Source organism: Leuciscus leuciscus, assembly GCF_965113295.1.
Source record: "Leuciscus leuciscus genome assembly, chromosome: 14".
NCBI classification, from domain to species: Eukaryota; Metazoa; Chordata; class Actinopteri; order Cypriniformes; family Leuciscidae; genus Leuciscus; species Leuciscus leuciscus.
In genome coordinates, this window is record NC_138738.1 from 39604781 (window position 1) to 39621333 (window position 16553).

The 16553-nt window shown below is 43.3% G+C and overlaps 1 protein-coding gene and 1 long non-coding RNA gene across 2 annotated transcripts in view; one reads left to right on the forward strand and one right to left on the reverse strand.

Annotated features, from left to right (window-relative positions):
• The window catches only part of LOC309473994, a 3941-nt gene extending 239 nt beyond the window's left edge, over nucleotides 1-3702 (forward strand). Inside the window, exons 1-4 of the long non-coding RNA XR_014197156.1 lie at nucleotides 1-354; nucleotides 391-461; nucleotides 2429-2564; nucleotides 3320-3702. The exon at nucleotides 1-354 is cut by the window's left edge and continues 239 nt beyond it. This is a non-coding gene — a long non-coding RNA (uncharacterized lncRNA). The remainder of the gene's footprint in view (nucleotides 355-390; nucleotides 462-2428; nucleotides 2565-3319) is intronic.
• LOC309473954 (outer dynein arm-docking complex subunit 3-like) overlaps nucleotides 1-16553 on the reverse strand; it is an 82923-nt gene that overhangs the window by 53864 nt on the left and 12506 nt on the right. The window lies entirely within an intron of this gene.

Sequence of the window (16553 nt, forward strand, 5' to 3'; positions counted from 1 at the left end):
TGGTAATTGTAGATTTAATAAGATAAGAGTGTAATTACTCCAGCTGAGACTGTAATTACATTGATAGATTATAATCACGTGTAATCTAACAGCTGAGCTGAAGGAAGAAGCAGATATTACACTGATAAACTCAACATGCCAGGCTGTTTCTTACGGAGAGACTATGGGAGTTATCCGTGTGAATGTGTGATTTTGAATTTGCATGATTAATGTGGCAGAAAGTTCATGAATGCTTGTGTTTGGGACTGTAAATCAACGTTTGCTCAGAAAATAAATGCAATATTTCTTGTGTATTACATGAATGACTAAACTCTGTGTGTGTGTGTGTGTGTGTGTGTGTGTGTGTGTGTGTGTGTGTGTGTGTGTGTGTGTGTGTGTGTGTGTGTGCAGAACACTGACTTCTATCAGCAGACTCTACACATGTACACACAGGAGGCGGTGAAAGCAGAGTCCGCTGTGAAGTGAGTACAGAAACTGTTTCACTATTATACTATTATTGTTTCTATTCATATTTTGAGTCAGATTTTATTTTCATAGTTTCCGTTTTCATTTGAGTTAAAGTTTTAGTACTTTTGTACTTTTATTCATTTTTATTTCTGTTATAGTTTTAGTTATTTTAGTACATCACGCTAAACTGAATGAAAATGAGAAAATAAAAATAGTTTTTTCATATTTAATTGATTTCAGTTTTTATTTTATTTTATTTTAAGTCATTTTAATAATATTAATAATATTTGTTATGATTTTAGTTGTAGTTGGCATAAGCATAACTGGTTTGAGTTAGTTTAAGTAGTTTTGTTTTTGTCATTTTTATTATTGTATCTATTTACAGTCTATGTTCTATATTCTTTTTTGTTTTAGTTATTTGAAATGAAAATGAGAAACTAGCTGACATTAAAGTTTTAGCTTACATTAAGTTTTTTCATATTTTATTTATTTTATTTTAAGTAATTTTTTTTTTTATGATTTTAGTTTTAGTTAGCACCTGGTTAGTATCATTCTATTATATTTTTTATTAATATTTTCATTTAAGTTTTAGAAATTTTGTTGTGTGTTTCTGTCATTTTAATTAGTGTTTTTATTTTATTTGTCTATATAGTTTTTATTCATGTTTCTGTTTTTATTTATTTTAGTATATCAAGCTAAACAAAACTAGAGAAACGAGAGAAACTAATAGAATTTTTTTCAGTTAATGTTTTTTAGTTTTAAGTAAAGAAAATGTTTTTTATGATTTTAGTTTTAGTTAGCTATAATACTTTTTGAGATGTCAGGGTAACTTAATTTTTCTAATTTTAGCCTTTAATGACACGTTTCTTTTTCTGTGAAAGAGCATAAATCTGCATCTTTGTTGAGTCACAGACATCAAACTTCATCTTTTAAGGATTATAATGCTCTCAATGTGTGTTTGTGACAGACAGAAATCATGTCCGCAGTGTTTCATCAGGCCTCTAGGTGGCAGCGCTGCTCCTGTTGTGTGTCTGTCAGTCTTTGCTCCTGTGATTCGTTCTGTTCGTGAGCTGGTATTTTAAAGTGGTATATTAAAGTGCCCCTGTTATGCTATTGTTATGCTATCTCATATAAAGGTTCCTGATGTTGTTTTTGAGTCTCCTACAACAGGTTTACATTCATCAAATGTCAAAAACACTTTAATTTCCTCATAATCTCCACTGCAGCATCAGCTCTTTTCTCTCAGTGTCTGAAACGCTTCGATCAAGGATTCAGTCTCTCTAAGCTCCGCCTCTCTGAGAGCTGCTCTGCTCTGACTGGTCAGACGGCCCGGTCTGCAGTGATTGGTCAGAAACCAAACGCTCATTATCATATCTGAATGTCAGCTCTTGATCACAGTGATACGAACAGTAATGATGGCGTGGGTTTTATCGTATCGATCTCAGAAAACAGCGTCTTCTCGACATGAACAACACGAACCAAACTCTTCCAGTCTCAGATAAACTACAGTGTTTGAGGGCGGGGCAAAGAGACGCTGATCAGCCAATCAAGAGCATTATGTAAATTAGTTCGCAGGATCATCAGGAAGTGAGACTGGAATTACTGTCGACTCGTTTCAGTTCAGAATCACTTCTTTCACTTTGATCTTTGTAACTTTTCAGAGCTTTTACATTCACAGCTTTATTACACACTACATGAAAGGGAATACCAGAAATAATATTGGCACTAAGGTGATTCATGTTTGTTGATCTAGATTTGACAGTAGAGCAGTAATCATGAGTGTTGTAGTGATTGTTCTATAACTGTTTATGTGTGTGTATGTGTAGTATGAAGTGTGTGTGTGTGTGTGTGTGTGTGTGTGTGAGAAGCCTGTGTTTATGTGTGTGTAAGAGTGTGTATTGTTCCTCAGCCTGTGTTTATGTGTGTGTAATAGTGTGTATTGTTCCTCAGCCTGTGTGTAAGAGTGTGTATTGTTCCTCAGGCCGGGTCACATGACCCCCGTGTGCGCTGAGCTGCAGTCGCAGGTGTTGAGCTGCTACACACTGAACACACGACACACACTCCTCTGCTCACGGCTGGCCAGAGACTACATACACTGCATCCACTCCTGCAAGAAGGTACTCTTGCAAAATATGATTGTTATATGTACTGGATATTACATAAAAGGGACAGTCAGCCAGTCATTAAATGGTTAAAAATAAATATGTCACCACTGACCAATCAGAATCAAGAATTCTAGAGCACAGCGTAATAATGTACAGTTGAAACGATGGATAACTGTTTCATAATTTTGTAACCGGGCGGAAACACTTTACAATAAGGTTTCATTTGTTAGCATTCAACAACATCTCTACAGCATTTATTAATCTCAGGTAATGTTAATCTCAGCATTTACTAAAGCATGTATAAGATCAAAAGTTGTATCTGTTAATATTACAGTAGTTATTGCACTGTAGTTATATGAACATAACTAACATTAACAATATCAGTAAATGCTATGAGGATATATTGTTCAGTGTCAGTTAATGCATTAACTAATGTCAACAAACGAGACCTTATTGTAAAGTGTAAACCATAAAGTTACTGTTTGAAATGTAAGAAATCAGTCATGATGATATTGGCAATTTTAGTGTAATCAGACTCATGCTGGTCATAAAACAATATGTTACTGACCGATACTGATCATTTTATTCATTTTTTCCCTCCATTGTGTAACTGAGAGTTCATATTAAAACATGCCAGAGTTACTAAGTGTGTGTGTGCGCGCGCGCGCGTGTGTGTGTGTGATAGAAGAGCTGAGCGTCACATGAACGCTTGAATTGATGAAGGAAATAAACACTCATTGACGTGTCGGTTTGTTCTTTCTCTGCAGAACTTGCTGGTGAATCACGGATGAAAAGGACGAATGATGCTGAAGAAGAGGAGCAGTGTGAAAAGACGTCCATCCGTGTGTGTGTGTGTGTGTGAGTGAGAGAGAGAGAGAGAGAGAGAGAGAGAGAGAGAGTGTGTGTGTGTGTGTGTCTGTGTGTGTGTGTGTGTGAGAGAGAGAGAGAGAGTGTGTGTGTGTGTGTGTGTGTGTGTGAGAGAGAGTGTCTGAGTGAGTGTGTGTGTGTGTGTGTGTGTGTGTGTGTGAGTGAGAGAGAGAGTGTGTCTGAGTGTGTGTGTGTGTGTGTGTGTGTGTCGATGTTATCAGGATTGTGTTTGTTGAGCTGATCTTCATTTACTGTGAGCAAATAAAGTCTCTTCTTCTGTTTATCTCTTCAGTCTCTCGTTACTCTGTTAGTTCTCCACACAGTAAATGTTCTTCCGTCTGAAACACTTTTCTGAAGGTCAGTGAAGATGAATATGATGTTTCTGCATTATCGAGACACAAAGCGTGTTTATGAGGAAATGCATTTGGCTCAAGGAACATATAAATCACTAATATTCCACTATAGTAGATGTTTAATCAGTGTTTCACTGATATCAGTTTACATCCAAAGTTGTGAATTTAATTTATGCACACAATTGGAATATCGCATAAAATATTTGAATAAAGCAGCGAATAAGCAATATAAGAATATCCATCCCATAGTTCAAGAGAACAAAATCATCACTTCCTGGGAAATTAGTGCAAATTATCAGTAATAAAACTAAGTTTCTGCAATCTTTCTCTTTTTCCCTCCATCATAAACGAGTGTGTCAGAGCGTCAGACGAAACACAGTAAACGCTGTCATGTTCTCTAGCGTTCGGATGCTGGTGTTCAGGAACACACTCGTGTGTGTGAGACGCTTCTGGAGGGAATTACACCAAATCATTCTGATCACACACTTCCACTCCGGCATTTCAGAAACACCAAACCAACATTAGAGATGCTGCGACGCCATTGGTCCACTGGTTACTCCAGTTATCCAATCACAGCCTGAGGGAAAGTCACATGAGTTTATTGTTGCACATCGAGGGATTTATTCAGTAAATGTGTTTCCATCGTAGTTTATAGTTTGTGCACGTCTTCTTATCGGATAAAAAAATTTCCGCCTCAACTGAGCGCTTGAGTTTTTTACTGTATGTGTATTTTCAGAGTTTATGTGTATCTTGCCGTTCCCTTACGAGAACGTTCTCTCGTACTGCGTTGCAAACGCTGTGGGAAAACTCCTTTTCTCGAGAATATTGAAGCCTTTATTTTAAAACACATTGCTGCAGCACAGGCGAGAGCATCATGCTCGCGCGAGCGCGCTGATAGGCTGTGCTGAGGCAACTGCACGAACCAATGGCGAGAAGGCAGAGGCGCACGAACCAATCAGAGCGCTTGGCGCCCTGCCAGACTCGAGCGCGCCAAACAGGGCGTGACAGAAGAGTATAAATACAGAGAAAACTCGCCATATGACAGATCTATCTCCTTCAGCTCTGAGACTCACCTCGTCGCTGATTTCTCCGGATAGGAAGCCGCTCGTTGTAGAGAAGCCTCTCAGCGGAACAGCTTCGCGTCTCGGCAGATCGCCAGCCAAGCGTTTCCCTGTGGCATCCGACGAGTATCCTTTTTCTATTATTGCTAAAAGAGCAAATCGCTGTTTTCACAGCGCAAAGCGGCGTTGTTTCAAATGCCGCTTCCCATCTGCGATTCCTGCGGGGTTCCCCTGCACGTGTCTGATAGACACACACAGTGCGCTGCCTGCCTAGGTCCTGAGCACGCCGAGTCAGCGCTCACTAAAGGCGGCTGTCTACACTGCGATGGCATGCCTGTGGCAGTCCTCCGATCAAGGCTCGCTCTCGCTACGTCAGAGAGTGAACCTGCCCATCTTCCATCTTTGGCGCCCCGCGAGCCCCGTAGGAAGAAGCGGCGCGATCAGAGGATCCCTGAACGCGGTGATTTCGACGAATGCACGCCGGGTCCTTCCCCGCGTGCTTCGCCCACACCCCCATCTCCAGTTCTGTTCGCTCGAAGCGACCAAAGCCCCTCACGTGAAGCGGCGGGACTCGTTTCGTTCGGCGGATCTGCTGAAGACATGGATGACGCAGTTTCTGTGGCGGCATCTGAGAGCGAGGATTGGTCGGGCTCCGCGGACCCCGCCCCCTCCTCTCAATGTGATCGTCTCGACACTAGAGCGAGTGTTGACGCCGAACTTTTCCGTGTCATGTCTCGCGCTGTCGACGAGCTGGGACTCAACTGGCTTTCCCCAGCTGAACCTCCCAGAAGCCGCCTCGACGAGTGGTACCTGCCGGGGTGCCAACAGGCCCCTCGCCAGCGCGCCGCTCCGTTTCTACCGGAGGTCCACGAAGAGCTCACTAAAAGCTGGCGCGAACGCGCTCCTCTTCCTCTTCCACGCTCTCCACTGTCGACGGCGCTGAGGAAAAGGGCTATGTGTCTCTCCCACCACTTGAGGAAGCGGTCGCCGCGCATTTGTGCCCTCCCACTGCAGGTAGTTGGAGGTCAAAGACGGTGCACCCATCTAAACCGTGCAGGACTACTTCGGCTATAGCCAGCCGCGCCTATGCTGCCGCCGGTCAAGCCGCCTCCGCACTACACGCCATGGCGACTCTTCGAGTGTTCCAGGCTAAGCTCCTCCGCTCTATGGATGAGTCAGGCACCTGAACCGGACGCTTTTAAGGACCTCCGAAGTGCTACGGATTTGGCGCTACGGGCTACAAAGACCACGGCGCAAGCCCTCGGTCGCAATATGGCCAGCCTGGTGGTTTTGGAGCGCCATTTATGGCTTAATTTAACGGAGATCAGGGACGCAGACAAAACCGCCTTCCTCGATTCTCCGGTCTCCACAACTGGTCTCTTTGGCCCATCTGTCAACGGCTTCGCAGAGCGTTTCACCGAGGCTCAGAAAGCTTCAAGTGCAATGAAGCACTTTCTTCCTAAACGCTCCAGCTCGGCTTCACGGCGCCCCAAGAGCACGTTGCGGCCGGAAAAGTCAGTGCCACAGGTTCACCAGCCCCGCCCAGCGGCTGAAACCAGCCAGCACCTGAAGCCCGCGAAACGGTACCCGTTCCCTAAGCGCCAGGGGCCCCGGCCGAAGCTCACGCTCGACCATGAGCCCAAAAAGCCGTCCTAGCCGGCAGAAAGAGGGGTCTATGTCCCGCCGCGGCCGGACCTGCCCCGAAGACCGCTCGAGTGCTGCTCACAGCCCCCTCTTCAGCTCAGGCGGCTGGAGCAGTTTTAAATGCAGAACATGGGTCCGTCATCTGTCACGCACTCCTGCACCCAAACGCTGTTTTAACAGCGACCCACAAAAAGCACAAATCGAGCAAAATTTCTCTCTTAAGTTCATGTCAGGTCGAACCCCCGACTCTGGGCGTTCCGTCATCAGATATGATCGTACCGCTGGCTCATCGGGCTCTGGCTTGGCAGGCCATCCCCGGAGTTTCAGAATGGGTGATGAACATTATAAAGCGCGGTTACTCGCTTCAGTTCGCCCGCAGACCTCCGCGCTTTCGCGCTGTTATCCAAACCTCAGTAAAGAGCACGTTGACTCACGTCCTCCGCACCGAAGTGTTATGTCTGCTGGCGAAAGGGGCTATCGAGACAGTCCCCGCGTCACAAAGCGAGTCAGGGTTTTACAGCCGTTATTTTCTTGTTCCAAAGAAAGACGGCGGCCTGAGACCCATTCTAGATCTCAGACATCTGAACAAGGCCCTCATGTCACGGCCATTCAGAATGCTTACGACCAGACACATCCTGGCGCAGATTCGCCCAGGGGACTGGTTCTTTTCAGTAGATCTAAAAGACGCGTATTTTCACATCCAAGTGAACCCCCACCACAGGCCATTCTTGAGATTCGCCTTCGAGGGGCAGACATACCAGTACACAGTTCTACCATTTGGACTGGCACTGGCACCTCGTACATTCACGAAGTGCATGGATGCAGCTCTCTCCCCCCTAAGACAGCGGGGAATGCGCATTCTGAACTACCTCGACGACTGGCTCATACTGACTCAGTCAGAGGCAGAGTCCCATACTCACAAAGCCTGGCTCCTCAGCCATCTGGAATGCCTAGGGCTCAGGGTGAATTTTTCCGAGAGTATTCTGTTGCCCAGCCAACGTATCACGTTCCTGGGAACAGTTCTCGACTCTGTACTTATGAGAGCATGGCCCACCTCGGCCCGTGCTCTATCGATTCAGCAGCTCGCCGCGTCGTTCGTAGAGGGCTCCTATGTACCCCTCCGAACGTTTCAGAGGATCTTGGGCCTGATGGCCTCAGCATCATCAGTACTCCAACTAGGCCTACTGCGTATGCGTCCTCTTCAGCTGTGGCTAGCACCTCAGGTACCACCCCACGCCTGGCGCTCAGGCCTCTTGAATATCAGGGTGGACCAGCGCTGTATTCGAGCTCTGGCCCCCTGGAAAGATGCCAGCTGGTACCAGCAGGGCGTAAGCATGGGGGTGGTCTCAGAGAGGAGGGTCATTTCGACAGATGCTTCCAACTCCGGTTGGGGAGCCCTGTACGAGGGCAGGCCTGCCTCCGACCTCTGGTCGAGCTCGGAGAAACCCCTACACATCAACTGCCTCGAGATGAGAGCGGTTTTTCTAGCCCTAAAAACCTTCCTTCCATACCTGGCAGGACACCACGTCTTGGTCCGGACGGACAATATGTCAGTGGTCTCTTACATAAATCGCCAGGGCGGCCTCAGGTCCCGCAACCTGTTTGCCATAGCCACACAGCTACTGCTATGGGCTCACACCAACCTGCGCTCGCTCAGGGCAGCTCACGTGCCGGGCACGATGAACACAGGAGCAGACATGCTTTCTCTGGGCAACGTTCCCCCAGAAGAATGGTCACTCCACCCCCAGACGGTTCTCCTACTATGGGAGGTCTTCGGGAAGGCAGAGGTAGACCTCTTCGCCTCAGAAGACAACTGTCACTGCCCAATCTTCTTTTCAAAGAACAGGGATGCGTTGGCCCACGAGTGGCTCAACCTTCCCCTTTATGCGTTTCCTCCGGTCTCGATGCTCCCTCAGGTCATCGAACGGATCAGGAACACGAAGTGCGCAGTCCTCTTGGTAGCCCCCCTCTGGCGAACCCAGACTTGGTTCCCAGAGCTGATGCAACTGTCTGTAATAGACCCGTGGCCTATTCCACTGAGGAGCGACCTCCTGGCTCAGGCGAACAGGACTATCTGGCACCCCCGTCCCGACTTGTGGGCCCTACATGTGTGGCCGCTCAACGGGTACCCCAGGACCTCCCAGAGGGTGTCCTAAATACTATTATGGAGGCTAGAGCTCCGTCTACTAGACGTCTCTACCACCTTAAATGGTCAGTGTTCTCCAGCTGGTGTCTAGCTCGGAACCTCGACCCACACACTTGTGAAGTACCTATGGTACTATCCTTTCTCCAGGAGATGCTGGACGCGGGACGCTCCCCCTCCACGCTCAAGGTGTACGTGGCAGCCATTGCGGCATTTCACGTACTGGTAGCCGGATCTTCTTTAGGTAAAAGCGACCTTATAGTTCGCTTCCTTAAAGGTGCTAGAAGGCTTAACCCACCTCGGCCACCTTCAGTGCCGGCCTGGGACCTTTCCCTGGTTCTACAGGCTCTTAAGGGACCCCCCTTTGAACCACTTCAGTCGGCTGATCTAAAACCCCTCTCCCTGAAAACCGCTCTGCTGTTGGCACTGGCGTCAGTTAAAAGAGTAGGGGACTTACAAGCGCTTTCCACGAGCGCTTCCTGTCTTGAGTTTGGCCCTAACGACTCTAAAGTCTTCCTTAGGCCAAGACATGGATATATACCTAAGGTACTCTCAACTCCGTTCAGAGCCCAGGTTATTTCTCTGTCAGCTCTCCCAGTCTCGGGAGAAGACAGTGATGCTCACACGCTCTGCCCCGTCAGAGCTCTGAGAATATATCTGGAGCGTTCTGCCTCTTTCAGACAGTCTGAACAGCTTTTTATCTGTTTCGGGGGCCGGACCAAAGGTCTTCCGGTCACGAAACTTACGCTATCCAGATGGATAGTCGACGCCATTGCTCTGGCATACACCTCACTGGGCCTCCCTTGTCCCATAGGTGTTAGAGCTCACTCGACAAGAGGCATGGCCTCCTCGTGCGTTTGCAACGCAGTACGAGAGAACGTTCTCGTAAGGGAACGTACTTGGTTACTTGCGTAACCTCGGTTCCCTTAGAGATAAGGGAACGAGTACTGCGTTGCCTTGCGTGCTATTTCTCTTATATCAGGTGTTTTCGCTTCAGTCGATTAGACCTGTCATATGGCGAGTTTTCTCTGTATTTATACTCTTCTGTCACGCCCTGTTTGGCGCGCTCGAGTCTGGCAGGGCGCCAAGCGCTCTGATTGGTTCGCGCGCCTCTGCCTTCTCGCCATTGGTTCGTGCAGTTGCCTCAGCACAGCCTATCAGCGCGCTCGCGCGAGCATGATGCTCTCGCCTGTGCTGCAGCAATGCGTTTTAAAATAAAGGCTTCAATATTCTCGAGAAAAGGAGTTTTCCCACAGCGTTTGCAACGCAGTACTCGTTCCCTTATCTCTAAGGGAACCGAGGTTACGTAAGTAACCAAGTACGTTTCCATCCAGTGTTTTATATGCGATATCCCAAATTTTGCATAAGAATAGGTGGATGGAAACACAGCGATCTTGTCAAATTGAGCAGTTAGCAGTGTTTTTCTCTCCTTTGGCTGCTTTTTCTGACCTGCACAAACAAACACAGGTTTGATTTCTGGAGATTCTCCATCATTTAAAGTCCTCCTGTAGTGAATACTTTGAGGTTTTTCCATGCCACTGCTCTGTAGAGTCGGCAGCCAGTCTTACAGATAAATCAATAACTTACCAAGATTCCTTTTAACAGGAGTCAATCAATTTATGTTGGCATGAAATACTCGTTAAAAATAAGCTAAATAGCTGCATATTTACACCTGAGAGAGCTTTAACGCGCTGTCGGCTCATAATGCTTGAGGGAACGTCTGCCAATTACACCAACTGCGTTTAAATGTATAAATCTTTACTAGTAAAAATTACTATTAACACTTAAAAACAGACATGTTCAAATTCCAAGGCTTGCAGTAGGTTACTGTATGTACAGCAGAGGTGGAAAGAGTACTAAAATATTCTACTCAAGTAAAAGTACTATTACTTCAATGAAATTTTACTTAAGTGCAAGTCAAATTACAAATATCTACTCAAGTAAAAGTAAAAAGTAGCTCATTTAAAATGTACTCAGAGTAAAAGTTACTGAGTTACTTTTAAACCGTGGGGCCGGGCCGGGCCGGGCCGGGCGGGGCGGGCCGGGGGACTCTCCCAGGTTGTAGATTTTCACAGTATGATAACCATCTCAGAAATTATCACGGTTTACAGTATTAATCAATTATTAAATAAAAAAATAAACAGAATTATTAAATTATGGTTGTTATTATTATTATCATCAGATAAAATGACAGTTGAATGAAAACAGGTTTTTGAACAAACTCGAAAACCATTTGTTTTGTTTATTAAAATTTCAATAAAACTTTTCTAATCCACTAAATTCAATAATTGATCATTCTCAGATCAACAACTTATTTTTAACATTAATAATTTATTAAAATGTTTAAGAATAATATAGCCCTATGAAATGTTTTTATTCAGAAAACTATTTTTTCTTTGACAAATATATTATCAAAAACTGTGGTAATCAAATGGAAATTTAAACTTTTATCCTTTTATTTTTGGGGGAAGTGCTGCAAAACAGATTTACTAAATTAAATCATGGACAAAAAATATTCCTTAAATAATATTTAAATAAACTGTCTAATTATTATTGCTGTTGTTATTATTCTGACAAGTGCTTTCTATTGTAGATCTACAATAATATATTTCTTTCATAATTTCTCCTATTTAAACCGAACTTTTATTTTGACGGGTTGTAGTGAAGACCTGTTCCAGAGTGTATTTGACAATGTTTTTTCTCAAATAAAATGATGAAAATGCTCATTAGGCGTTCTCTCAGAGCAGCTCTGGAAATTTTCATGTATTCATGTCCTCGTATTGTTTGTGAGAAACTGAAAACACCTTGAGCTTGAGTAGGCTAGCCTTTTTCAGCCACTTTGCATCCATATTTTTTTGCAAATTGTATATCCTCGAGGACAACCACGCGCAGTAGTTTACTGCACATCCAAATATTGCGGACGGTGTTGCGTCACTTTTTTTCTTTTGCACATTTGTTCTCCCGCCCTTGTAGTAGTTTCCGGAGCGCGATTTTTCCCCCCTTGTATTATTATTTATTTTAGATATTTTTTTACTCAGTAACGGATATGATTTAAAATGTAGCGAAGTACAATACTTCAGTCAAAACGTACTTAAGTAAAAGTAAAATTACAGATTTTAAAAACTACTTAAAAAAGTAGAAGTACACAAAAAAACTACGCGAGTAAATGTAATTTGTTACTTTCCACCTCTGATGTACAGTACACAATTATTTTCAGAACAAAGTTACTGTAATGTGCTGTAGCTTTTTTTCTAAGTTTAAAGCTTGTAGTTTGTTCATATGGACCATACTGACTTACTACAGTTGAGATTTTGCCAATATCTCCCTTACTGTACATACAGTACATAAATATTTGTATGAAAAATTACTGTAATTCACCTAAAGTGCTTTTTCATGTTCCAAAGGTTGTAGTACTTTGCTAGTGACAACACTAACTTACTGCAGTTGTAATTTTGACAATATCCTTCTTTACTTTAAGTACATTAAACAAATGTTTTTTATGAAAAAAATACGGTAGTTCACATAGTGTTTTTTTTTTCATGTTCCAAATATTGTAGTATTTTCCTAGTGACCAGACTGACTGACTACAGGTGAAATCTTGACAATCCCTCCCTTACTGTACATACAGTACACAAATATGAATAAATATTAAATATTAATAATAAAAAAAAATTCATGTGTTTTTAAAAGTGTGTTTTCATGTTTTCCATGTCCTGAACCAACTGCCGACCTGTAATCATGTTTCACATCCACACTGCAATCTGCGTGTCCAGGGTCTGCCATTGCCCACTGCACCGGATCAAACATGGCCTCAGAAAAGAGCCATTTCGGAGTAACTCTATTGTTCCAATTGATTGAACATTATCACTGGTCAAAATGTTTAACAAAAGCATTACAGAGAAAGAAGTTGAATCACTCATCTCACTTTCTGATCAAACACGATACATTTTACTGGCCCATATAGTGCATAAAATCTACCTTTAGAAATGACCTGGACTTTTAACATCAACAACATGCATAAAGGAATCTCATTTCTCCAAATATTACTAACTACACTTGCTCCTTACCAACCCACTCTTCAAAAACAAGTTTATTTACTTTGGGATATTGTCACAAATTACACAAAGTGATGAGGGTATATGTTAAAACCTATTTAAAAAGGATTTCTATCAGAATTCATCAGCTTAACTAGCAATTTTAATAGTAAGGGTTTATAGAATGCAACAAGAACATAAAAAGCAGCAACATATAAAGGAGAACGAAGCCTAAATAGCCTAATAAGTAACTTGAAGGCCTCCATGCTTTAATGTCTTGATTGACATTGTCAAAGTTTTAAAAGAAAATGCACTCACACACTCCCCTTCAACCAGTCCTATTGGTGGAGCATAGGGTTATAGTCTCAATACAAGCAACCTCAATTCTCTCAGACAACCTAATCACATTATTATAATAATGCTTGCTCTTTTGTTGTTTGGTGGAGATTGTGGATAGGATCGCAAGTTGCTGAGGTCTCACCAAGTATATTTAGCTCATTAGTTGATTTCATTATGTTTGACTACTAAACTTGATTCATCTGCATTTAATAATCTAGGTTTGTCATTATTAATACACAACACAACATTAGTTGAATCACTGAACTTTATTTGATTTGGTCACCTCAAGAATCACGGGCATCATTTGTAGTAGCCTATTCACAAGCTACCTCAAGCATAGCGTTTTTTCTGAGTTCACTGTGTGCTTTCTACCATGCACAAATATGTGTGTAATTGTAACAATGAGCACTCAAACACACCAAACCAACAATTACTAAAAACACACTCAAAAACTGATTTTGCATGGGCATTTTGCACTAGCACTTAGAAGGTTGTGGTATTCATAAACACTCAGTCAGCTACACTGTTTACTTCTGAATATTATAGTTTATTCACAGCCATCATTTGTAGTAACCTAGCCTGCTCCCTGAATTCAATGCGTTCACAGTCTCTTTCACGGGCACCAAACCAACAATTACTAAAAACACACACAAAAACTGATTTTGCACGGGCATTTTGCACTAGTATTCCTAAAGTAAACAAAACAGTCAATGTTTCAATAGTTACAAATCTTCAACAACCCAAAATACAATAACAGCAACTTGACTAATCATTGTTCCTCACCTCCTCTTCCTCTATCTCCTTCAGGATGGTTGCCAGATCTTTGCCCTGCAGTTCCTCCTTCAGCAGCATCAGTTTCTGCTCAGCCTCAGACATCAGCTGCAGTGTTTGTTCTTCTGAGTCTGGAGTCAGCTGTGGTGTCGGACCCTTCATCTGCCAGAGACCAACAGAAATGCTCAGACATTTCATGCATGCATCATTTGAATGTAAAAACATTTCCATCACTACATCACTACACTACAGAGAAAACATCCCTGGACACTTTTTACTGAATTTTTTTTATGCAGTTTCTACTCAATTTAAAAAAACAAAACAAAAGAATCAGTCTCCGACGCACGTTCACGAGAGCACCACGTGTGTGGTGATGACGCAGCAGCTGGCGTTCTGACATATAACCTACAAGCAGAGGAAGATGCATGCAGGTCGCGCATGCGTCGTGGTGCTCTCGTGAACGCGCGTTGGAGACTGATACATAATATCAACTGTGTACATCAAAAAACACATGCCAGTTCCTGGTCAAGAGCTTTCCAAGTTCACAAACCAGTGATCACTGGTGCAAAATGGAAATCAGAGTGCCCAAGATAAAGAAGTATAATGGGAAAAAAAGTTTTAAACACATACAGTATGCCAAGTTCTTAGATATACTGTATGTAATCTTTGTATCTGTGTTGATTTCATATGGCTTTTATGTTCAACAAGAAGTTTAAATTGAACAAATGTCATGTGGTGTAACCATCAAGTAAAAACTAATAGCATATTTTCTTTATACCTTGATGAATGATAAAATATATTTTCAAGCTAAAAAGTTTTTTTTTTACCATATAAATACCCTGCAATGTGTGACTTCACGCCCCAAAAACCTTAATTCAGATATAGGATACATGTATGGAAGCCCATTTCTGCCATAAAGCAATAATAATGAGATAAAAAGTCAATTATGGAATACAAATTTTAATTGTCAGGAAAATTCACAATTACAAAAAGTTTTAATTAAAATATAAAAAGTCAATTATAACATAAAAAGATGAAATTAAAACAAAAAGTTATAGAAAAAAAATAATAATTGTGACAAAACATTTAGGGCCCTATCTTGCACCCAGCGCAAGTGACTTTGTACACCGACGCATGTATCATTCCTATTTTGCACCCGTGCAAAGCGCGCTTTTCCCTCCACAGAAGCACGTCGCTAAACTAGGGAATGAACTTGCGCTCCCTGGGCGGTTCAGCGCAAAAAAGGAGGCGTGTTCCGGCGCAAACGTTTTGATGGTTTAGAAAACAATTGCGCCACTAACCAGGAAAAAATAGTTTAAAGTCAGTGGCGCGTTGCGCATGTTATTCATATGCTATTTTAAGGGTGCATGCTTGGCCAGAATCAATGAAGTGTGTGCTCAACGCGCACTTTGATTCTCTCATCTACACAGAAGCAGCAGTTTTCATTTTTGCAAATCATACATTATTACAATAGATAGATAGATAGATAGATAGACAATGTATTATAAAAGCATACATCTAGCTTACACACTTACCCAAATTATCATACGCCTGTTTAACCGAAGTTAATTTGGGTGGGTTTCTCTATTTCAATGTAACTTCTCTCTTTTACGGCCGTGACGAGAGCGTTGCTCTCCTTGGCTGTGAACCGCTCCTGGCGCGCGCCTGGCAAATCCGCCGTTACAATAGCAATCCGCTATGGAAAAAGCGCGTCTGCTCTTAAAGGGAATGTGAGATGTCGCTCTGATTGGTTTATTTCACGTTACGCCCAAACCACACCTATGAATAATGAAGCTACTTCAGACCAACCCATTTTAGATTTGCGCCTGGCGCAAGAGTCATTTATCCCGCCGGGAAAATAGCAACAGCGCCGAGACCCGCCCACAAAGTTACTTGCGCTTTGCGCTTGACACTTGCGTTTCAGATCGTTAAAATAGGGCCCTTAGACTTTTTATCTAATAATTATGACTTGATACTTCACCAAAGCATGATTTTTTTCTTATGTGGCAGAAATGAGATTCCATGGTGATATGAGCTAGTGTCGTACCATCAAAAGAGTCCTGTTTCTTGGCCTCATGGAACTGAATGCATGTGTTGTACTGGGGTAGTTCCCTTTCGAGAGGTCTCTCGTATTGCTTACGGCTAGCTTACGCTATGGGAAAACTCCTTTTCTCGAGTATATTGAAGCCAAATCTTTAAAACGCAGTGCAGCTACACAACATAAACAGATGAACGGCGAGGACGGTCATTGGCTGTGCTGCGGCAACTGCACGAATCTAAGGCGAGGCGGCTCAGACGCACGAACCAATTCCAGGTTATAAAACCTCATAAATGTGGACGGCGAGGCCCAGCCTGTCACCACACAGATATCTTCAATGGGTATTCCACTTGACCAAGCCCAAGACGAGGCCATGCCTCTCGTGGAATGAGCTCTGACGCCTAAGGGGCAATGAAGGCCCTTAGACTCATAAGCCAGCGCGATAGCATCAACTATCCAGCGCGATAATCTCTGCTTTGAGACGGCGAGCCCCTTGGTGCGGCCACCAAAGCATACGAAAAGCTGTTCCGATTGTCTGAATGAGGCAGAGCGCTCCAGATAAACTCTGAGAGCCCTGACGGGACGGAGAAAATTTGCGTCTCTTTCATCCTCTGGTGAGGGAAGAGCTGGGAGTGAAATAACCTGTGCTCTGAACGGAGTCGAAAGCACTTTAGGAATATAACCATACCTTGGCTTGAGGACGGCTCTGGAGTCGTTAGGCCCAAACTCAAGGCAGGATGCTTCAGGTCAG